General features: G+C 41.1%; 1 long non-coding RNA gene across 1 annotated transcript in view; it reads left to right on the top strand.

Annotated features, from left to right (window-relative positions):
* LOC112630378 overlaps positions 1-23,360 on the top strand; it is a 122,839-nt gene that overhangs the window by 876 nt on the left and 98,603 nt on the right. The gene's annotated exons all lie outside the window — the stretch shown is intronic.

Below are 23,360 nucleotides of genomic sequence, written 5' to 3'. Positions count from 1 at the left end.
GCACAGGGAGGAGGCATTTACTGAAGCCTGGGGAGATGCTAGAGCTGCAAGAAAGAGCTTTCTGAAGGGAGCTGCAACTTTCAAAGGAATGTTGCAGTCAATTTAAGCTCTGACAGGAAGGAATTTAAAGTAATAAAAAGTCAGATGCCATTCTTCTACCTTCCAATCTTCCTGCCGATAGATCTCATTGACTAAACCCAACTAGAAGCCAGAAGGCAAGGAGCTCATTTATGTAGTTTATACGAGTCATCTTCCTAGGGTGTGGGCCAGGTACAGAAGGGTAGAGAAATGACAAACAAGGGACAAACAAGGAATTTCAAGCACAGTTTTTTAACCCACAAATTGCAGTTCTTAGCTTCTACCTTATGGAGGCTGCTTGGAGCTATGGGCCTCGATATACAAAACACCTAATAAGGAAACCAGAAGACAATGAGTTCCGAATAAAATACAGCTTTTAATATTCCTCTTGCCATCTGCTATGAAACCACTGTCCATTGATTTTTTTTTTAACTTTTTTCTACTGATTATTTTTTGTGTTTGTGTGTTGGTTTGTTTTAATCTCCCAGCTAACTGTTAATGCCAGGAGTTAAATTCCAGAGTGAATTTAACACTGGTGCTTCCTGGAGACTGGCATCTTTATTTCTCCGTGATTTGTGTTTGTCCATAGGTGGGGCTTGAGAAAATATCTAGTTTCAGAGTCTTTGGAGGATTCTTCCTTCTTAGCTTCAGTCACTCATTGTTATTTTCAGGGTCATGTTGCCAGGAACTTCTCCCTGCTGCAGACAAGAGCCATGTCTAAACCTCTCTGCTTCTGCCTGTCTGAATTTCGCTACTTCATATTTTATGCCTGCTTTGGGGTTATAGGATAGCATTACCTTATCATGAATGGGAGGAGTGGGTCTTTCCCAGTAAGTGATGAGAGATTGGCATCCTTGTGAGGCAGGCTTTGTGTAATAAAGAGGATCCAGGGTTCTAATCCCTCCTCTGCCTTTTACTTAGAGTGTGACCTTGAGAAATTCCTTCTCTTTCTTTGAGACTTAGATTTCTCATCTATAACATGGAAGGCTCACTGTGCCTGTCTTCCTGGGTAGATGTAGGGAGACAATAAAATACATATATATAGAAGTCCAGGCATTTCCCTTGACACATGGCAGACATTCAGAAATTCTTATAGAAAAATAAAAAAATTCTAAGGTCCAATGGAGATCCTGACATTTTGATTATACTAGAGCAAGAAATGAAGCTGATAAGGTGCCCCAGGTCCAAAAAAGTTCAGTCCTCCTAGGCAATAAAGTGTCCTTCTTATTCTAATTGATGCCCTTTTCATTTTAAGTGTGACTGAAACATTTTTCTAGGGTAAATTGAGTTCACAGATGTCAAGTCTATTCCCTGTGATTCCTCAGTAGTAAGACGGGAGGAGAAAAAAAAATCACATAGAAACATACCTTTTGCATAGAGCAATGTAAAAAACACACATCCAAAGATGCAAATGCCAAGAACAGAAGAGCCTCAATTTCTGGGAATCCTTTGGCTGGATTCTGTTACTTTTTCTATTTTTCCATGTGCGACATACGGCACCCTCCTTTTTCTGAGTATTTCTGGAATAACTTGTCATTTGGGGAGTCTGGAATCCAGAATTACTTGGGTTAGAGCAGAACAGTCTCGAGTCTAAACTCCAGCCCTCCCTTTGACTTTGGGGAGTTACTTGACAAATCTTTTGCACCTATGAAATAAACATCATAATGTTACTTATCTCAGAGTTTGCTTAAAGATTAGAAAAATAATGTAAAGTCCTTAATAGACGTGCTTAAGAAAGTTCATTAGTGGTATCAATTATTGTTGGAAAGGCACAATTATCACATTATTTTTGATCTAGGAAAAAGTCTAAGGCAATGTAATCCATTGCTTTCACTTCATGTCTAAAGAAACTGAGGCGTAGGAAGGGGAGTTAGGACTAATCAAAGGCCACCCTATTAGTTTGTAGAACCCAGGTTTCTTGATCTCCACTGGCATTTCCTAGCTGTAGAAACACTATTTTATATAAAAGTGTCACCAATGAGCAAATAGCAGAAAGCCAAGTCATGAATAAATTTATGACAGTCTTCTAACTTAGATGCCATCTGCAGAAAACTAGAAATTTGGGCAAGTCTCCTGACTACCACTGGTATGCCTAATCATTAATCCCTGTTGGGTTTCTGAATGCCCTGGAGATTTTGTTGTCATTCGATACATCAATCGGAAAATGAGTCTCAGTTTTTGGCGATGCAGTTTCATAGAAAATTTGGAAAGATGTGATTATTACCCTCTATTTCATGTCCTTCCAAGGAGCTGGCTCAGGGTAAATAGGTGCACATCTTTGAATCAAGAGTCATGGATAGGTGCATTATTACTGAGCGGACTTAAGTTCCTAATGTTCACTATGAATAATGAGTCTAATGTGAAATCTTGATGCATTTAAGGTAGGTATGATGTTCTTTTAAAAATGAATTATCCAGGGCCAGGCGTGGTGATTCATACCTATAATTCCAACACTTTTGGAGGTCAAGGCAGGCAGATCACCTGAGGTCAATGGTTCAAGACCAGCCTGACCAACATGGTGAAACCCCATCTCTACTAAAGATACAAAAATTAGCCAGGTGTGGTGGTAGGCACCTGTAATCCCAGCTACTCAGGAGGCTGAGGCAGGAGAATTACTTGAACCAGGGAGGCAGAGGTTGCAGTGAGTCGAGATCACGCCACTGTACTCCAGCCTGAGCTACAAAGGAAGACACCACCTCAAAAAAAGAAAAAAATTATCCAGGCCAGGTGCAGTGGCTCATGTCTGTAATCCCAGTACTTTGGGAGGCCCAGACAGGAGGATCAGTTGAGCTCAGGAGTTTGAGACCAGCCTAGGCAATATGGCAAAACCCCATCTCTACCAAAAATACAAAAATTAGCCAGTCTTATAACCTGGTCTCAAAATAAATAAGTAAATAAATAAAATTTTAAAAAATTAAATTAAACCATGAATTATCTATATCATGGAGAATGATTAATGCTCACATTTTTGTGGAATATGCAAGGCAATGGTGAGGGACTGCGACTGTGCCTTTAGTGGTCAAAAGAGGTTCTGTACCAGGACAAATAGGATGTCTTGAAGAAAAACTGCAGCTACCATCAAGTAGAACTCTAGGAGAAGGTAAAAAGGAGGAAAAAAACCCAAGTATTTATTGAATACCTACTATGTGCCACACATTTTACCACACTTTAAAAATTATCACTCAATTATGTTACTTTTCATTGAAAGCTCTTTGACTGTATAGCTCTGTGTGTCATATTCTCACTAGTAATGAACACAGTGCCTGAAGCATCATTAAATGTTTGTTGAACAAATGTGTTAGGAACTCTTCAAAAGTAATCTCTCTAACTCATAGTCACCTGTGCATTGGCAATTATTATCTTCACTTTGTAGATAAGAACACCAAGATTTGGAAATGTTGAATAATGTGTCCACTGTGTCAGTGGCCAATCTGAAATTCCAGTGTAGGCACCATGATTCCTGGATGGATATTAATATCTAGGGATATTACATACCATGCTGTTAGACTCTTCATGGGAGTCATCTACTTGTGTTCTGTGCTATGGAATGGTGTGTCCTTCTCTTTGATTCTTAATTCCTGCAGATTGTGGGGAAATGGTTCCACCATTGACAACCAAAGGCAAAAGGGGTGCAACCAAAGAAGCTCCCTGACCTAATTCTTTATAGTTAGTGGCAAGTGTGGTGTGGTGAGGGGAAATTGCACTCTATGAAGATTTAATAGTGCAAATTCCACCCTCCTGACAACCCCTTTCTTCAGCACTGGATGGGTGTATTAGTTGTTTATCATTGTGTAATAGATCACCTCAAAACTTAATAGCTTAAAAACAACACATTAGCTCACAGTTTTGTACAACAGCCATTATGGAGTGGCTTAACTGGGTATTCTGGATAAGGGTATTTCATGAGGTTGTGGTCAAGATGAGAGCAGGGGATGTTGTCATCTGGAAGCCTAACAGGGACTGGATGATCCACTTTCCAAAATGGCTCACTCACCTGGCTGTTGGCAAAGGCCCCAGTTTCTTGTTGGCTGTTGGTAGGAGGCCTCAGTTGCTCACCATGTGGGCCTTTCCATAAAGCTGCTTGAGTGTCCTCACAACATGTCAGCTGGATTCCCCCAGAGAGAATGATTTAAGAAAGAGAGAGCAGGGAAGAAGCCGCTGTTCTTTATTACCTAGTCTCTCAAATTGCACACTTTTACTTTTACCATATTTTATTCATTAGAAGTGAGTCACATTCTGTGGGAGGGTAATTAGCCTTCACCGTTTGGCAGGAGGAGTATCAAATAATTGGTGGGCATATTGTAAAGCTATCATAATGGTTCTGGTAGGCCATATTTTTGCCTCTGCCACTCAATATTTGATCTCCATTTCTTACAGGTATTGTGAAAAGAGAAGGGGCTTTAGAATAAGACAGGCAAATGTTAAACATTGAGTAAATTTTTAATGTCCTTACCCCTTGTTTCTCAAGCATAAAATGAGAATGATTATATCAAATCTTCACAGTTTTGCAGGATGGGTTGCAGGTAATAAAGTCCTAGTGCAATGTCTGGCACAAGGTAAGTGGTTAGGCAGTGGGCTCCTTTCTGTTACATAATGTGGCAACCCTCTTCTCCCCCCTCCACCTCTCAAATATGTGTCTGAATCAGAACACCAAAGTCACAGACACACAGGTAGAAAACAATTCCTGATTCTATTCTGTTTCCATCATGCCATGCTGCCAGCTTCTGCATGGGGCCATCTTTACTTCTGTGGCAAGGAATATAGTTACTTGTTACAGAAATTAGATTCCAGAATTGGGATATGAGTTGGAAAGGGAACTTAAATGTTCTCCTTCAGTCTTGCTTAAATTCTCATGCTCATTTGCATATGAGATATGAGTTTACATCTAGATTCTCCCACTTGTTATTCTGCCAACCTTGAGTCGCCTTTCTCAGGGTAATAACTTGCCACTCAATTCTGTTGTGAGGTTTAAGTCAAGTAAGATGTGTGTAATTTTCTCCCTAAAGAGTAGCTATTATTTATTGTTTATCATATTTATCATTAACTTCTGTTCCTTAGACCTGACTAAAATATTTCTAATGTCATCTGAAAAGATTGCATTATATTGGGTGGTGTGTGTGTGTGTATACATATGTGTGTATATATATATACATATGGCACCTTTTTTTTAAGAAGCACAAAATATGGTTTGGCCAGTTACTTAGATTATTTATTTCTCACAAAATGAAGTAAAGTCCATATTTTCTCATTTAGCAGAAAAGTGAAATAGAAGGTTAATAGGTTGGCCTAAGCGTCACAGCTGGTAAGTATAGCCACCTAGATTTGAACCATGGAAATGGTTTGAGATGATGCTCTGCTTTATTTAATCTGTTCAGACAATGGCATTGTGGTCTCATGGGGAGACAGGGTAGATTTTGTGACCTGAATGTCTACTTGTTTGACTATGTGGTACAACTAAAAATTGTGAATCCACTAAATAAGCCTTTGTGTTTAATTTAGTTTAGTGCAATAATAATTTCTAGGGATTTTACAAGCCAGGGACTGGAATAGATAATGAGGTACAGCTAGGTGAAGGGGGCAGGATGGAAATGCTGAGGTACAAAAGGGTCATAAAGCCCATTGTAATGTTCCATTTTTGTCTCTAGATAATGACAAGCAGACAGTAACACACTGGTAGCAAACATTGAAGACTGGTGGCCCAGGGGCTCTGATGTTGATGAAATTCCTGATGAAATTGAGTTTTGTAATTATACAGTTGACCTGCTTGAAAGAAAGATATCACAGTAGAACAATTTCCTTGGTTCTGCCATTTCATTTATCACCATTGTTTGTCTTTGTTGTCAGTATTAACATCAATTATTAATCTTAATGCTCATTTTCCTTCCTAGGCTTCTTTCCTGTGTGACATGTGGAATCTCTTGCTATTAAACTGAGAGGCAGGTGGCAACATTAGTCCTTCTTACGTCATTGGTCATTGTTTCTTCTGAACCAAGAGTTTTTTTCAGTGGGGGCAGAACAATTGGAAAAATCTATTCCAAGTGGCATAAAGACTGGTTTCTTTGCTCTGTACAAAGCATCCCAGTATCACTTAAGTAGCTATTTCTCTGAGGTTGGACTTCAACTAGAACCATGACGGTGGGATGCAGAGAAACTGGCAAATAGGTTAAATCGAAAGCAGGTAGAAATCACAACACTTGGGATGGCAGAAACAGCTAGGTGCCTCCCAAGATCTGCTCTCCCTTTCTGTCTCAGTAACCTAAACTCATTTTATATAGGATAGCAGGCCAGCCAGCTAAAAGACTGTATTTACTAGTCTTCTATGGCACTAAGTTGTGACCAATGAGAATTAGCAAAAATACAATGTGAAACTTTTGGGAAGGCTGCTTAAAGGAAGCTGAGTTAACAGGAACTCTCCCTTCCTCAGGCCATTGCCTTTTTCCTTCTAGCCTGCAACACGGATGTGATGGTAGCACTCCAGAAGCCATCTTGAACTGTAAGTCAACATTAGGCAGAAGCTGCAAGTGAGATGGTGAGGCAGAATGAAGAAGCTTGGACCCCTGATGACCATTATATCATGCTCAGACTTCCCACCTCTGACCTTCTATTATGAGAGAGATATTTATATACCCAAGTTATTTAGATCATTGACATTTTTAGAGCTTCTGTTACATGAAGCTGGTTCTCACCATAAAAAAGCTGGAAGTGACTAGGTGGGGTAGAAAGGGGTTGGGAATGTTGAGAAAGAGAAAAAAAATCAAAGAAGACTGTCGGGTTATTTGGGTGGTGGTCCGATTCACTGAGAATAATACACAAAAGGAAAAAACAAGGTTAGAAGAGAATTAACATAGTTTTGGAAATTTTAAGGTAGAAGGAGCTGCAGGACATTTAGGAGTGGGAGTCTTACAGGCAGCTGGTTATATGTGTTAGGTGCTATGATTAAATATTAAGGAAAGAGATAGAGGTTTGGCCATAACGATCATGTGTGTGATATGTAAAGCTATTGTAGTGGATTAGATTACCCAAGAAGACTTAGATGGTGTTGAAAATTAACATAGAGAAGCTGGGTGAGCTTACTGTGGGACAACTGAGGGTGGTATACATCTCGGTAAGCATATAATTATGATTCCAGTCAGGATGTGGTAAATACACCATTAATGATCCACTTAATTATTCGTCCCCTAGGTAGTCCTATTTTGTTAGGATGGCAAATAAGCAAAATTTTAAGTAATTAGTTTCTCTCTTTCCAAGGGATCTAAGGCAGAGACTACTGCCAAACAGAGGCACAAATCACCAAGAGATAACTAGCATTGCCCCAGTAAATTGATAGAATTTCAGCCACATCAAAGCTTTGTGATGTCTGAACCTATGTGTTCTAATCATAGGCATGTAAGTTATTTCCAGAGGAGTTGTGTGTTATTGAAATGGACTAATGAATTTCCCCTAACATCTTCAAGGAATAATAAAGTAGCGGACGAAGCACGGATCTAGAAATTAGTTAAGACTGAGTATGTTTGTTGTAACGGTCTCTATCTATGCTATCCCACCTTAACCATCTCAGTCCCATTTTCTCATAGGAAAATGAAGTAATGTCTCCACTTCATGGTTCTACTGTGAGAAATGTGGGATGATATATTTTAAGTATTGGAATAGTACCTGGCACATCAGACACCCATAATTCCTCATCTCATTTGGTTAACAAAAGGCTAAAGCCCCAGGAATCTGGGGTTCATTTTATAGATGCTTTCAGTTTGAAGATTCTATTATCATAGGGTTTTCTTGACCAGAAGAGAAAGAACTTTAATGAAAAAATTTAAGAAGGAATGAAACGGAGGTAGGGCTGGCATACTGCACAGCGCCATGGGATGCCATTTACATTGTATTGATGCAAACAGTTGCCTTGGAATTGGGCAGTGTGCACTCTGTATAACTGTATGCAGTGACCCTGTTTGGAAGCTACCTCTTAAAATGTTCTTAATAATAATGTTTGTTATCTATTAAAATAAGAAAAGGTATGCCACCATGGGTTTTGTCTTTTGTTGTCTTTAGTTGAGGTGGGACTTCTCAAGGCCTCTTAAGACCCTCACTTTCCCTACTCTCTGACGCACACTTAGTACTTTCCCTTTGCTAATTTTTGCTTTCTCTCTTTTTTTTTTTTTTTTTGCACATGCTACTCCCTTCTTCTGGCATTCTCTCCTAATTTGGCTTTCTTGTGTATATCTTTTTTTTTTTTTTTTTTTTTAAGAATCAGCTCAAATGTTGTTCTTCTGGTTGTCTTCCCTGCCAGCTCTGGGTAATATTAAGTGTTCCCTCTCTGTAGTGTCATGATGTCATGGCTCTATCTTTGCCATTGCCCTTGTCTTAAAACTCATGCTCCTCAGCCTGTTCTAGGAGGCTCAATACAGTGATTATTTCTTCAGTTGTGACTCTAGTCACTTTCCTCCCATGGTCCACCCAGAGTCAACACACTCTGTTCATACTGACTTTGGGCTTAATTTGAGCTAGGAAGAGACCTTCTTGCCATGGACTGGGGCCTATTTCTGGAGAAGAGCATGTGTAATCCTGCTCGTGGGTATATAGTATGAACACCCCTTCTTAGCCATGTTATATGCTTCATGTTTTAAAACCTCTGGACTTGTGATATCAAGTTGCCACATGTGGCTATTTAAATTTAAGTTAATTAAAATTAAATAAAAATTTAAAATTCAGTTCCTCAGTTGCACGAGCACCACATTTCAATTGCTCAGTAGTCACATGTTGCTGCTGGTTACCATATTGGAAAACACAGATATAGTAAATGTCCATCAGTGCAGAAAGTCCTTCTTTTTTTGAAACAGGGTCTTGCTCTGTCACGGAGGCTGTAGTGCAGTGGTACGATCCCTTTTCACTACAACCTCTGCCTCACCGGCTCAAGCAATTCTCATCCCTCAGCTTCCTGAGTAGATAAGACTACAGGTGTGTGCCGCCGTGCCCAGCTAATTTTTGTATTTTTAGTAGAGACAAGATTTCGTCATGTTGGCCAGGCTGGGCTCAAACTCCTGGCCTCAAGTGATCTGTCCTCCTCAGCCTCTCAGAGTTCTGGGATTACAGGTATGAACTACTGTACTCAGTCAGCGTGGAAAGTTCTATTAGACAGTGCTGCACTGGACTTTTCAAATTTTTGAGAGAAAAGGTACCTTTTTTCTCTTGTTACTCAAAATGTTGTCCCAGGACCAGCAGCAGCTCTATCCACTGGTTGCTTTTACAAAACTGCAGAATCTTACACCTACCAAGTCATAACTACTGAGTCAGAACCTGCACTGTAACAAGATCCTCAGATGATTTGCACCTGAAGGATTCATGTTCTTGAAAGTCATGCATTATTGCCTTAAGGATCACTAATTTCAGCTACCTCTCTCCAGATAGTTTCAAGGTTTTCAACTACGCCTGCAAATTGAAAGCTCCTGAAGGGCCTTAAAAAGTGTGGATATTTGGTTTTGCCCTCAGAGTTTGTGATATAATTGGCTTGAAGCATAGTTTTAGTACTGGGAACTTGAAAATCTTCCCAGGTGATTCTAATGTGCAGCCAGGCTTGCGAACCACTGCTTTAGAAACAGGACAGAAAGGTTCGGAGAAGGAAAGTGATGGATATAGATCACTAGTAATAGCCTCCCTTATTTCCTAACTCAGAGTCTAGTGCTCATTCTGCCACACCATACAGTCTAACCCTCGGTGGCCTGAATTCTAGAGAAGCACTCTGGACTGATCAAAAATTTTCCCCTATCTTTCTTCACTTGAAGCAATCACTCTGATATCCCCTAGTGGAGCTAACTCAGGGACTGCATTGTAATTGCTTGTTAATGTCAAACTGGTAGCTGATGGATTTGCCATCTGCACAAGCCTGCCTCTAATGGCCAATGCTGGGTGTGCAGGGCTTGCAACTCTTCTGGTGGAGATCAATACTCTATTATGGAAGCAACCGGCTGGCAGACACCATGGGGGCCTCACCTTTTGCCTTTAGGTGCACTGGCTCTGCGAAGAATTCCAGTCAGAGTTGTGAAGTTTGTGGGTGAGGGAGCCACTAATGAGCCCAGCAGAGCCCCACAGTGCCACTGCGGCAAGTCTGCATGCAGGGGGACAGCAGCGCTGGCCATTGACCTGCACATTAAGAAGGCCCGCAGTCCAGGCATGGTGTATCGTAGGGACAGGATGCACCTTGTCCCTCTGATGTCCAGTCAGTTGCATCTTCCACTGCAGTCAGCCTCAAACGTGCCCTATAAGAAACTGCTGAAAAGCAAAAGAAAACAGAATTCACAGACACTATCCATTCCCTCTGCCCACCCTCCTTTTCTCTCTCTGAATTGTCTTCACTGCAGGTAAAGTGGAGCAGAGGGCAGAAAAGCAGCATTTATAACAATGATAATAACCAGTAGCCTGTATTTATTGAGAGCATAGAATGTTCCCGGAAGTTGGCTAAGTTCTTTCATTCATTTTATTACTTAATTCTCATAACAACACTATGTTGGAGGTAGATTTTACCAAGGAGGAAACTCAGCTCAGAGAAGTTATATGACTTGTTCAAGGTCATATATCTAAGAAGTGATAGAACTAGAATTTGAGCTACATCTGTCACTCAGCAAAGCCCATGCTCTTTACAACCATGTAGTTCAGTTTCCCAAAACACATGCATAAGGCTCTCAGGGCATTACTCATGTGGCGAAGAAAACTGCCAGAAGGACAGCATTTTAATCACTATGCATGTTTCACTGTAGCATTTCCTGTTCTATTTTTAAATGTTAGAATATAATTTATAAACATACATTGCACCAATTTTATAGATGCCACTTGATGATTTTTCTCTTGCAAGTGTGTGTGTATATATATATATGTATATGTGTGTGTGTATATATATATATATATATATCTGTCTCCATGCAACCACAACTGAGTCAAAAATATAAAGCATTTCCACCATCCCGGAAGTGTCCTCAATGGTGCTTCCAACTCGGTCTCCACATCGAGAGATAACTAATATAATTTCTATCAACAGAGATTAGTTTGCTTGGTCTTGAATTTCATGTAAATTGAATTATGCAGTATATATCTGTGTCTGGTTTCATTGGCTTAATTTATTTTTAAGATTCACCCATGTTGCAGCATGCCTGAGTAATTTATTCCCTTTTATTGTTGTATACTACTCATTATATGGACACATCACCATTTATTTTCCATCGTCCTGTTGATGAGCCTGTGGGTTGGTTCTCCATTAGAATCAACTGCTCCCTCCCTTCAGGGTAACCTTGGCCAAAGCTCTCAGTTCCTTTCTCTACCTGGCCCTCTGATTCCATGTTCAAGTGAATATTCTTTCCATTTGTCCCTTCTAGCCTTGAGGTATAAATCTATAATGAACCCTAGGGTACTGCAGTATTCTTAAGGTTTCCCAAGGTCCTGCTCACTTGGTAAACAGTGTCTTTTCTTTCCTTTTTTTCTTTCTTTTTCCTCTTTTTATTTCTTTTTTATGTAAATTCCCATTGGGCAGGACAAGATTTTTATCTAATATGGTGTTAACACATCCCCAAATCCTAACACTCCTCGCCTCTTCTTTCCACTCAGTTGCCAGCAAAGTATCTTGCAGAAGGGAGGGTTACAAAAATGTTGGCTGATAGATGGACTTGCTGAATGAGACATTAGCGTTTTATTAAAGTGTCTGAAACTAAAGCTGATGAGTTTCCTACAAGTAGCTCCTCAGAGAAATCATTGTTTTTAATTTGTTTCTCCCAAGGCAAGCTAAGAAGTAGACCTAGGCCATTGGCATCCATGGCATGGAATCCAAGGACAAGTTTTCACTGAGCTTTGTGAACTAAGATGAGCAAAGAGATTGCTATGTTTCCTCATCTGGAAAATAAGTATAATACAGCTTGGCCAACCCCAATCCACAGATGTGTTGTAGAGTAGTGGATGTTAAAGCAAAATTCCCCTTAAATCATAGAGGATCTTGCCATTTATTAGGATTATAAACAAAATTCTGAAATCTGCTATTACAGTTTAATTACCCCAAACACATTCTTTGAGATTCTCAGTGCATGTGTCTACCATCACATCAGCCTGAGAACTGCTGCTGAATAGGTGCAGCTCTTACACAACCCAATGCACATTAACTAGGATGTTATAGAATGTAGGGGCTCTCAGGAAAGTGTTTGAGCTGTGTATCTTCCATTCAGTTCTCTGATGCCATTTCTACTCTCCTCTACCTTGCTCTATTCCCCAGGAGACTGACCTGTATGGACTAAATCAACAGGTTCCCATGTCTCTGATGTCTGCTTGGGTTCAGACAAGGGTGAGCACTAACAGAAGACTGAAGGGAGTGGGCAAGTGGAGTTGGGAAGATGAGTCACATGCTCCCTCCCTGAAGGGTAAACTTGACCAAAGCTCTCGGCCTCTTTCTCCACCGGGCCCTCTTTGACTCCAGGTTTGAGTAAATATTCTATCCACTTTCCCCTTCTAGCCTTGAGGTATAAATCTATAGTGAACATTGGGGTACTGCAATATTCTTAAGGTTTCCTGGGGTCCTGTCCACACTTGGTAAGTAGTGCCTTTTCTTTTCCTTTCTCTTCCCCTTCCCCTTCCCTCCCCTCCCTTTCCCCCTTTCCTCCCTCCTTCCCTCCCTTTCTTTCTTCTTTCCTTCCTCCCTCCCTCCCTTCCTCCCTCCCTCCTTCCTTCCTCCTTCCTTCCTCCCTCCCTCCTCCTCTCCCCTCCCCTCCCCTCCCTCCCCTTCCCTTCCTTTCCTTTCACTCTGTTGCCCAGGCTAGAGTGCAGTGGTTCCCTTCAAAGTGCCCTAATTTGGGTGTGCTCCTATTGCCTGCTAAGAGCCTGACTGACACATCAATCTGCCCAGCTTTCCAAAGCCCTGTATCCAAACATATCCAATGATAATCTCCCTCTCCTTCATTTTTCTTTCTTATTACCTAGGAGAATCCTATGCAATTTATGAGGAATCCTGAGGTTTATGCTTTATTTTTTTTTTTTCTATACACCAACTCCAACACTTTTGAACCCAGTTTTTTTCTTCTTTTTTCTAGAATGCTTGAATGCTACACACATAAGACAACTGTTTCTATTTTACTAAAATGCAAAATAAAAGCTGACCATGGAACTGTCCCAAGCTTCTGTTTGGAGATGGCCCACCTAGGTCAGGGATGGAGTCTCTATAAAGTACTCATCCTGGGTGAGCTGGAATTTAAAATCTTGGCCTCAAGATTGTGACCTTGGTGCTCCAGGATTAGATTAGGCTTTTCTGAGTGGAATGCTACCATTTCAACCATTCTAAGGAGTCAGCGTTCTTATGTGATTAACTGCAGAAATGACTTTCAAGAGCTGGTGTGATCAGTCCAACCCTCTTGTTTAATGACCAAATCACTTTTACTATTTAATTCTGTTCTTCTGGGGTGATTTAAATGATAAAATATCTTAAGAAGGAAGGAAATCTTATTGAACAAATATTTTGACAAAACACTTGTCACAAGTAGGTGAGTTTATCCTGGCTTCTTAGGGAAAGGAGGCTTGGAACATATTTAATTGTGTTAAGATAGGCTATTTTGCTTCTTTTCCCTTTCGACTCTATTCCCAATTGTAAATTTGGTCCCCAAACCATGCAACTTTTACATTCAAAGTGTACGTATTTCACTCCTTTTTGTTGCTAGTGGCCTAGGTCAGGATCCTATCATCTCTCATTCTGATCTATAGAAAAACTTTTTAATTAATCTCTCAGCAACCACTGTCTCCCTCCTCTAATTCATCCTCCAGAATGTCACCAAGTATTCTTCTAAACCATAGAAACACTTATGCCACATACCTTTTCAGAAATGATCATTCTAGAGTTTATAATAAATCCCTATATTCCTCAAGGCCCCTGTCCCTGGAATGCTGCTGTCCTAGAAGGAATCTCAGCATTTTTCAGTCATCGAATAGAGGGTGCATCTTTATCCCACAACATCTTATTTTAGGACAGAGGACAGTATCACCAGCATGATGGGGTAAGAAACAGTGACATGATGCAATGGTCCTATTCATGGGGTTGCACAGGAGGAAATGGTGCCTAATGGTACTCATGAAATGTTCTCAAGAGTTATTTTGCAATTAGGGTAGATGTCGCTCAAGGCTGGATCTGCACAGGGGAAACCTGATCCAAATAAATATTTGATGGGGTGAGGATATTGCCACATAATATCCCTATTTTATGGAAAATATTATCCTGCATTTCATTGATGAGGAAACTGATGTAAAGAGAGGGTAAATACTTCATGGTTTTGTGGTCACCCAACCTCTAGTGATCTCAAATGAACTTAGATTTTCACAGGATGGACACAAAGGGGTGAGAGGCAGAGAAGTGTTCTTTGGTTCCATTCCCTGCTTCCCTTAGATCTGCTGCTTGATTTCCATTCCATCTGGCTAGTGCCTATTTTCATGTCAGTTTTATAATGTGTGGATTCTTGGCCCAGCTTAAGAACTGTTGAGCTGTATGCATGCTGGGCTGGCAGATCCAAGAGAGAGGAACTCTACTCAGATATTTACCCTCCAACTTTGTGCACAGACACAGATGCTTATGGAATGTGGATGGGAAATTCCTGATGGAGACATCCGTGCTGGTTTAAGCCATCTAATTAGAACCAACATTTAAAGCCACCTGAAGTTCAAAAAGTTCAGACAAAGCTGGTTTAAAGAAATCAGAGATAACATACTTTTTTTCCTAGGCAAAGAAAGGGAAACATTTTCTGTATAACTTCCTGCTCTTACATGGCTTTTTCATTCACCGTATATTGAATGCCTAATGAATGTCTAGCTGAGTTCTGGGGCACAGAGATAAAAATGTCTGTTTTCATGTCACTGAGGAACCTACTAGCAGTCTAGTGAAAAGGACCCAAATGATTGCAATACAGTGTGATTAGCACTATAATTGGTGGGCATACAGGATTTGCTGGAGAACAGAGGAAGCAGGAAGGAGGGGAAGTAGAGTAGCAATTCTGGAGTGGTACTAAGTAGCAATGCTGTGCTGTTGTTATACATGTTCTTGTTTAATCTTCCATCACTGCTGGAGGGACAGTATAATTTTCCCTTGATTCTCAGACAAGTAAAGCGACCTTCCCAGGGTCCCAAACCTAGGATTAAGGGCTTTTACAAAAGTTGCATCTGCAGGGTTCTAAGGCAGTGGTTCTTTTTACCTGGGCTTGCTGGAGGGGCTGCGATCATGCTCTTCACATGTAGGCTGTGTGCTGAAGGGAGACTTGGAATGTACCAGCCTGAGAGGAGTGAAGGACATTCTAGGCAGCACGAGTCTAAGCCTTGAGAAATCAAAGAGTCCAGGGATCATGGGATCATGTAAAAATGACCAGCCCTTCTTTATGTCTAAAGAGAGGGGTGATAGAGGGAACTAGCAATGCAGGTGGTGTCAGCTTTTTATATGCCATAATGTCGTTTTTGTGCTAGAAAACAGTCTATCAATTTGGAATTTTCATTTGTTTGCTTTGTGTTAGCAATTTACTTTCTGGACTTTCCTCCTAACATTTAACAAACTGAAGTATATAATGAATGCCCACAGGCCAATGGGAGCAAGAGAGGCCATACAAGAGGAGAAAGCACCCCAGATTTGGATTCATAGACTAGCCTTGTTTCTTTGATCCACCATTTAAACCTACATAAACTTTAGGCTGTTATTTGACTCCTTTGAGGTTTACTGTCCTCACTTGTGAAGTGGTGGCAATTTTTTAGTCCTACTAATCAAGCCTGGGTATCAAACACCATCATAGATACGGGCTCCTCATGCAAACTCTAATGTATTGGGCAAACACTAGTTTCTCAGCTTTGGGCATAATGGTAGCATATAGAATCAAAGGAGAACTCTTCTTCTTGATTGGATTTCCACCAGGAAAAGAATAAAAATTGCTGTTGTATCTCATCCTTTTTGTTTTTTCTGCAACTGCTTTGCCAAAGTTTTTCTTCTGTTCCCAGTTGTAAATGGCCTTGTGCATCCTTTGAAAGAAGACCAGGCCAGGGAAGACAAACTGGTTCTGATGTGGAAGAATCACTTGAAATGGAGAGACAGATATGAACTTGTATGTGCCTCTCTTGTCCTGTGAAGAAGGTATGAGTATCCTTGGTTCACAGATAAGGAAACTGAGACTCAGCGATGAAGTCATGTGTCTGAGATCACATGGTGAGCAAGTCCTAGAGCCTGAGGCGAGCCTAGGTCTGGCAGGTTCCAATGCCTGTGTTCTTTCCACTCCTTTCTGTTGCCTGCAGCAAAAAAGCTCCTTTGAGCAAATCGATAGGGCTGTCAGCTAAGTTCAAGCCAGGGTTGAGGCGGAAGTTGACACAGGGCTCTGAATGTTCTAGCTAAGACTTTGTGGAGGCTTTTACCAGCCAATCTTCAGAAGAAAACCCCCACCCAGAACCAGATGAGATCAACCTGGGCTGTAATGAACTAACAACTTCCAGAGTGAGAATGCCTCTCGTTGGCTCCAGTAGACAGCAGGAAAACAAGTCAGAAATGAGGAACCAGAAAGCCACTGAGAGAAGATTTTGCTACTTGGACCGTTTCCTGGAATATTGCTGTCAAATAAGGAAAAGCCTGATAACGTTTTCAGGTGCGTGGGTATACAGTTTTAAAGGAAGTCTTATTAAAGAACATCAGATTCAAGACTTATACAAGAAATGCCTTCAGTTTGGCGAGACCATACTTGCAGCCGGGGGGTTCTTTCACTGTTGGAGGTGTCTGCAGGTAGCGCACCTGTCCAGTGGGAATGCTCTGTCAAGATGCAGTAGTGTCATCTGGGCTGATCTTGCCCACGGCTCTCTTCCCAGAGTAGAACTGGGGGAAGCTGAACACCTGCAGGATATCTTGGGAATGACATTCAAAAAGCTACAGCTGTCCTGGCTGAGCCAGGAGCCTGGCAAGCACTTGGAGCACACATTATTTATGTCAGCAATCTCTGTCAGCGCCACATCTGGGGATAAAGGATCAAACCCCAACAAATTTAATTAAGGCTCATCACGTAGATGAAATTGAGATGCTAGACTAGGCAATTTGTAATGGTTAGAAAATGCCCTTCTAAGCTTCATCTAATGCATTGGCTTCTTGGCATCTCCCAGAGAAAGCTCTCACCAGATACACCCCAGAGAGATGACACCTTTTAGAAGTTCAGGGACTACATAAAGGTTGGTGATGGATGTTTTCCTCGGGGGCGATTATGGCTCTCTAGTCTAATAGCTCTCCTATTCATACCATATTAAGGGCTTAATATGAACTGAAATGGTGCTGCTGGTAGCTTTAAAAGCTGACGTAAACTTAAGGGCTCTTTAGAAAACATAATATCCATGGGAAAATAGATGGCATAAAACCATAAACAAAACACAGCTCACCAATGCATTGATATAGGCCAAACTGGTATTACAGCCTGCTGGGAAAGTGGGCTCATTCCTTGTACATTTGTACATTTTGGGGGTAGGTCAGGAATCAGGAGACACAGAATGCCTTCTTGTTGGGACTTGCTGGTAGAACTTACGTAGGGCATGCCAAACCCTTCCCTTATTAACTATTTGACTCTTCCTACAGGCCCAAACATATTACCTGGGCAGTTGAGAAACGAGAACAGTTGTGGGACAAAGAACACATTGTTAAATTGCAGAGTTGCACAGTTATTGCCTGGAGCGCCAGGTTAAAGGAAACTGAACTGTGGGGTTGGCTGGCTCTGTCTGTATACACAGCCCAGTCTAAGGCCCCAATCCTGAGAAACTTGCTGGGTTCCTGCCCTTTGATTCAGAGAAAGCAGCTTTCCAGCTGGGGCCGACTCCCTCCCCCACATAAAATAAAATAAAGTCAATAGCACATAAAAATTCTTTGTACTTTTCTCAGTGCCTTTCATCTGCTGAGCTCAAAGGACGATGAGGGTATTAACTCTGGCTACACCTCTTAGTGGTAGGAGGAGAGTTTATTCGTCCCTCTGTTTTATGGATGGGGAGCTGAGATAGGGAGAGGTTAAGCAATTTCACCAGGGTCACGCAATTGGTCAGAGGTGGAGCTGGAAGGGAAATCATGTTTTCTAATTCCCAGTCTAGTGCCCCCTGCAGGCTATATGGAGCGATGCAGCTTCTAAAAAATGCTGGAGGGCTGTGGAAGTGGAATCATGCAATAAGAGCAGGAAAAGAAGCTTGTAATCATTTGGACGACGCCTTCATGTCCCAGATGCGGAGAATGAGGCTGGGAAAGTTGATGGTGATTTTTCCAAATTCAAATAGGTAGTTAATTACAGAGTAGAGTCTAGAATTTTGTCTCTTGACTTCTAGTCCAAGGTGGTTTCCTCTTAGCTCTTGGGGAGTCTCTGTTGATATCTCACTCTTGGTGTCTATACCAGTTTTGTAAACTTTAGCATACCTAGCAATTTAATTGGTGTTCAAGAAATGTCTGATGATCATTTGATAGTCTCATACTAGCTTTCTTCTTCTCTGAATTTGTATTCATTTTTCAGCAATCAGGTCAAGACCCAGAACATCCAGGAAAGTCCACCTGATCACCTCGGAATTGCTAGAGCCTCTATTATTTGAATCCCACATTTGGCTCTGGAATTAGGGATTATTTCCTACTGTAAGTCTTCTCTGTTCCTCCTCTTTACTATTCAACCCGGCAGGCTACGTTTCTATAACCCTTTGTACCTAACTGTTCCAGCATAAGAAACATTTGGCTATAATATTTGATGTACTTTTATCTCCTCTCCACAAGACCCTCTATACAAATTGAATCATATAACGTTAAAACACTGCTGAGTTGCAAATTTAAACACTTTTTTTTAACAAATGAAGGAAAAGAGGGGTGAAGTAATTTTTCCAGGGTTTCATTTCTAGTGAATCACATAGGAGGCAAGCCTTTTAAAATGAAATTTTGTGCTATCTCTTTTGAGGGCATCAAGCATTTTTCACAGCTCTCTCTTCTTCACAGGAACTAGAATGATGGTAATCACTTATGACGTTGTGGTTGGTTTGAAGGGAAGTGGCTCAAAACCCATCCTCTGCCACTATTAGCGATGAACCATAATTTTTGTTGTATCTGCCTTCTACGTCCACACATGTGGGTGAATGTGTGTGTTCCACACCTCCACAAATCCTTTCATCTAGTCAAATATATCTTTACATTTCTGCTTTTATTGCAAACTATGTATAAAGTACATAAGACAGTGATTATACGTTGGAAGACTTTTCCAACAGCCCCTTTCCCCATGAGATTCTAACATGCCCTCCAAATTCTTTTCTAGTTGAGGATCACTGGGAAGAGTTGTATTACTTCAAGTAACCCTAACTGATATAACAAATAAATTCCACATACATAAAGGCTAACACTTATCAGAAATTTCTTTCTTGCTCAATTTAACAGTTCTGAAGATGGCTGAACATGTTGTTGGGTGATTCTGCTCCATGTGCTCATTGAGGGACCTAGGGCGACAGAACTAAGTCATCCTTAACATCTGCTTCTAAGATTGCTATGCTGATTTTAATCTCAGCTAGCCAAAAGGGCAAAGGGGCTTGAAGAAGCACATGTTGGGAGATTCCAGGGCCAGACCTGGAAGTCCCATGTCTCAAAAGTCACACCACTATATTTTAACTCTAAGGAGATTGGGAAATATAATTCAGGTATGTACCCAGGAAGAGAAGAATAAATTTGTTCAGAGCTCAGATCGCTGATATCATCTCATTATAATGCCTATGTTGGTAGCAACTTTTTCATTCATTCACTTTTTCATTCATTTTTTTTACTAATAAACTTGGCTATTAATTGAGAGGTTATTGTGTGTTAGGCATGATAGTTATGAAACAGGCAAAAGCGGGCAAAGTACTTGCCTTCAGGGACCTCATGAACAAATACAGAAACAGTCATAATTCAAATACTTACATAAATCAATGTACACTTACATTTCTGCAGGTGCTGGTTTTGAAAGAGGAGGCATATGGTATGATGAGAGCTTATAACAAAAGCTTGTGACTTAGCCTGGGTGAGTCAGGGGTGATTTTCCTGAAGATGTGTTTTCTGAACAGAAATCTGAAGAAGAAATAGGAGTTAACCAATTGGTTGAAGGGTGAGAGCCAGGAAAAAAAATTTCATTGCCAGTTCCAAATAAAATTGTGTCTAACACGCAAGACAATTTCTGTACTGAGAAGGGGGATTAGGGATGCTACAAACCCATAATTTAATTTGGTCTGGTGATCATGTAGTCTTGAATGACACCAACTGCCTGTCTTCACTCAACTAGTGGCTTTCGCAGTAACCAGGGTGAGGTCGTCCAGGTGTGGACAGTCCACCTGAGTTAGGAGCGGATGAGCAATCTACCTGACCAACTACCTGAGCATGATATCAGTGGACCTTCTTCGGTTCAGAGGAGTTCCTGCTTTGGCTACAGCAATAATGCTCAGCTGAGGATAGTTAGGAATCTCTGGCATACTGAAGGTTAATCATATATGTTACTGCCTGACCTCAGGCTGTTCTGCTACCTGAATCAATAGAGAAAGTCTTCAGTTTGCTCTTCTTGTGTGTGTGTTTTTGCCATGGTGCTCTGGTTGTGTCAATATTCACTATACTGCCTTGTGTTGTAGCATGTCAGGACAATATCCTACAATAACAGGGTACAGGAAGTCTGGCACAATACAAGGGAAAAGTAAGCATGAGAAAAAGAGGAAGATGCACAAAGTCATTTATTTGCAAGATAATGAGCAGGTTAGACATTTTTATTTTTGGAAGCGGCTTGTTTCCCAGGGCTAACACCCTGCAGGTAGCAGAGCCCCATGTACTGTTTAAAATGAGGTGTGATCCTATCAAGACTATAACTTGATATATATGTTTTAACAGCATATCCTGCCAAGAAAGATATTAATGAGCTATTGCACCATTTGTTCTGCTGTTGCTTATACACAAATGCTGAGTCCAAATGAGATTCCTTGGGGGTTTGCGATTAAGGCTGGAAAAGAATTACCCACATAAGCTGATTTTGTGGAACATGTTCTGTGGTGGGAGTAACAAAGTTTATTTAAAAAGTGCAGTTGGTCAGGCTACCTTTTCTACAGATAGATTTAGTCTCAACTAGTGAAATATTAATGACTCATTTAATTTTCCCAGCTTTCATCTCTCTGTGTATGAATTGACAGCATGTGAGAGTTTTGCAGTCTGCTGACCAAAAGTAGACGAGGAGCTCCTTTATAACTGTTGAGTGTGCATAGAAGTTTTGAAGGTGCTGGTCAGGCAGGGTGAGAGCCAAAGGTGTGCCCTTGGCTTCTGAAATCTTGACTTTTAGCTGTCCCCTACCCTTCTTGGTGGTAGACCTAGAAATTTTTTCTCCTCAGAAGCTCTTTTCTAGGCAAGACATGAAATCAGAACCCCCCCAGTTTTTCTTACTTGCAATTTGTTTACACTCACTCAAAATAAAGCAATAATATCCATGAAAAGACAGGTTTGAAAGGCTAGAAACTTAGTACTAACACACATTAAAGCATGCAATTATTACAATTTAAAATATCCTTCTGCACACTATGGTCAAATGCCTCCTGGGGCATGGTGGCCATTCTTTGGGAAACACTGTGCTAAAGGAATCAGCAAAAATGTGTCTGGAATAGTGAAAGTAATTCCTTTTCATAGTTGTAAATATATTCCAGTGGAACATTTGACAACTGAAGTAACTCCATGGCCTCAATTCACTTCTCTCTTTCTTTCCTCCCTCCTTCTTTTTCTTTTTCTGGGCTTTCTTCTCTCTGTCCTCCCCCTTTCACTGATTTCCTTGTAGTTGCCAAGAACGATACCACATTTATTGTCACCATAGACCTTCAGATTAGTTTCTTGTCTGCTTCTTGAGGGCAGGGACTATGCTTGAGCTATGTGGTATCCTCAGAAGCTGCCGCAATGCCTAGCCCAGGGAAGGACTCCAGAAAGGCTATGCTAGGTGCATAGACACTGTCCCTGAAGTCACAGCATTCTGGACTTAATAGGAGAAATGGACCGTAAACCAGAAGTGGCGAATGCTGCGATCTGGGCATGCACAGGCTCCAGTGGTGAGACAAATGGGTGAGGAGTGGTCTTGGTGCCTTTACGAAGGAGACTCGAGATCCATCATGAAGAATGAACAGATGAAAGAGAGAGACATGCAAGGCAAGAAACAGCAGGGAAGCCTGAAAGGGAAGGATGAGTTTAAGGGTTATGAAAACCTTGGTTTTGAAGGTGAAGGTAGGGCTAGGTAGAAAATAAGAACAACAACAACAACAATAATAGCAAATACTTTAGCATAGTTGGCACTCACAGTGTGCCACTTACTATTTTAAGCACTTCATAAGTACTGCTTTCCTTAATCCTCACAACCACCTTGTGAGACTGAGTATTATGAGGATCCCTATTTCATGAGTGAAGAATGGAAATGATACCAGGTTGCCCAGGTAGAATGGCAAAGTTGGTGGGTTCATAGAAGCACTCTGACTTCAGATTCAGTCTTCTTAAGGACTGTGTTTCCTGGATCAGAAAATAAGAGTGGAAAGATTAAAAAAAAAAAAAAAGGTGGTGTGTACTGAGAACTAAATATCTAATGGCGCAATTGCAGAGACTGGGGTGTAGGCTGGTGGTGAGAGTAAAATTTCATGATGGGAAAGGTGTCATTGGGTAGGTAGCCACTCACCTTGCTCACTCCTCAGAATAGCTTGGAATGGCAAAGTGGCTTTTTTTGCCAGGTGGTGGAGGCAGGTGTCAATCAGCAAACATTCACCGACACTTCTTATGTGCCAATCAGTGAGTTAAGTATACAGAAAAGTATATACGTTCTCCTGCCCTTGAGGCTGACACAATCTTTGCCTTAGAAAGGAAACAGATAAGCAGGCAGTGATTCCTCAAAGTGATACAAGTCATGGTCGTTCCATAAAACCATGGTGGGTGGGGATACAAAAGAGAGAACCTGCTTGGAACATGTGTGTGCACGTGTGTGTCTGTCTTAGGCAAAGCTTCACAGAGGGCACACAAAGGAAGCTGAATCTGGAAGGATGAATGAGAGTTTGATAGAAGAGGAATAGAAGCGTTTCTGGCAAAGAGAACGTTGTGAGAGAAAGCAGTGTTGTAAGAGGGCAGGAAGTGTTTGGGAAAGAGAAGTTTAGTTTGGCTGTGTGTCCAGAATGATGGTTGGCACATAGTGGATGCTTCATGGTTTTGAATGAATGAGTGAAAAGATAAATGAATGGCATCAGTGGTAGAGGAGGTTAAGGGGGGTTATTGATGAAGGTCCTGGTAGGCATGGCCA

Source organism: Theropithecus gelada, chromosome 8 (genome assembly GCF_003255815.1).
Source record: "Theropithecus gelada isolate Dixy chromosome 8, Tgel_1.0, whole genome shotgun sequence".
In the NCBI taxonomy this organism is placed as follows: Eukaryota; Metazoa; Chordata; class Mammalia; order Primates; family Cercopithecidae; genus Theropithecus; species Theropithecus gelada.
Note: the sequence above shows the minus strand (reverse complement) of the source record. Positions and strands in the feature narration are given on the sequence as shown.